Here is a 1,968-nt window from a genome sequence, read left to right on the forward strand (position 1 = left end):
CTTAGCTCATTTAGGATAGTGGCTACCTTACAGTAAGATCTAAAGAGAAACATTGATTCATAAATATTCCCTGGAGTCATCAAGAAGACATTTCATTGAGGGGTTCCTGGGTGGCTCAGTCAGTTAAGTATCCAACCCTTGATTTCTGCTCGAGTCATAATCTCAGGGTTCTAGGACTGAGTTCCAAGTGGGGCTCCCCACTCAGCAGGGACTCTGCTTATCTCTCTCCCTCTGCCCTTTCCCCTGCTCATGCTTTCTCTCTCTCTCAATAAAATCTTAAAAAAGAAAGAAAACATTTTATTGAAGTTTATATTGTGAAAGAGATGCATTTATTCAAGATATATTTAACAAATATTCCTAATAATGTACTTTAAATAGTTATCTTCATTTTTTAAAAAAAGGTATTTATGTGGAACCAACTGTTTTCTGACATTAAATATGTGGAACTTTTGGTTATTAGTTTACTGAATGGGCTTCATATGTCATTCCTTCTTTCCATTTTGCTTTCATTTCATCTGATGATTAGTTTCCTTCTCTGGAATTTTTATCATAAATGGAAAACACAGCATTTGCTAATCAAATAAAATTTAAAGAATAACAAGGAAGAATGAAAACAAAGATTACAAATGATACCCTAACCAGCGGATACAGAAATGGAAAAAGTGTGTACTACGAGATGTTAACAAATATTTCTTTTGCTTATAAGCCAGGTAGGATTCAGCTAGCCTTCCAGAATTTTTAGAAAGAAAATCAAAATAATGGAATTTTGTTTATCTGTAGCTGATTAGTGTCTTGTTTTTGGTGCTTTCTCTTCTACCTTATCTCAGTTTACTTTAGTACTGTAATAGTTCTGTTGGTAGAAGTACCTTGTGCATGTAAAATGTCAGTTAATTCAACTTTATTGTCATCCAAATTTGTCAAGACAAAAGAAGCTTAACCTTCTTTGGGTTCTTTTAAACTTCTATTTATCCAGTTCTTCCTAGAAGAGGCAATTAATTAAAATCCAACAAGTTTATAATATGGATCAAAGCAGAACAGCAGCTGTGAAGAGTGAAACATAATGACCAAACTGTGATACAGAAACTGAGGGGCCTTAGATGAGGTAAGGAGTCTAAGTTCCTCCCAAAGAAGAGTAACTTTTCTTTCCTTGAATCTCAAAACCACAGCAAGATGAGGAAGAGGACAGCAAGTGTACGGACTAGAGAATGAAATCTCTAGGAGTCCCTCAGTTAGGAGAAGGAAGGCAGGAAAAGGATGCTGTTGATGATGAATCAATCAAACTTTTTTGTGAGGAGGCCCCTCCTCCTCCTAGGTCCATGACAGGCTCAGAATGGCCTCTAAAGACCACTTAAAATATAAAATTCTAATGGATTTAAATGCCGTAATTCTTCCAGTTAAAAGAAATTTTCATTATAAACACCAATTTGCAAATAGAAAGTACAAATATCAAAACATGTCCTCATCTATTCTAATATATATAAAGAACTCTCTATTGTACAATTACATATAAGGGGAAAGTCCTTAGCTTTGGTAAGTAATAGCTCACTCAACAAAGAGTAGCCTAATTGCCTCTTTCAGCATACTATTTTAATGTTTAGCCAGAAAAAAACAAGTACCCTGAGAATCCCTGGTTTAGTTTCAGGGTATGAATTTCAATGTTTTCTTAATATAATCATTCAATTCTATGGTTGCAGGTATCATTAAAGTGAGCAGAAATTGTAGATGTCTTTTTTTTTTTAAAGATCTTATTTGCTTATTTGAGAGAGAGAGAGAGAGAGAGAGAGAGCATGCATGAGGCACGGGAGCGGGGTGAGGGGGAGTAGGGAGCAGCAAAGAGAGAGGAAGTAGCAGACACCCCTCAGGGAGCAGATATGGGGCTTGATCCCAGGACCCTGAGATAATTACCTGAGCCAAAGGCAGATGCTTAACCAACTGAGCCACCCAGATGCGCCGAAACTGTAGATGTCT

This window comes from Enhydra lutris, unplaced genomic scaffold (genome assembly GCF_002288905.1).
Source record: "Enhydra lutris kenyoni isolate GAN:26980312 unplaced genomic scaffold, ASM228890v2 scaffoldscaffold16, whole genome shotgun sequence".
Taxonomy (NCBI): Eukaryota; Metazoa; Chordata; class Mammalia; order Carnivora; family Mustelidae; genus Enhydra; species Enhydra lutris.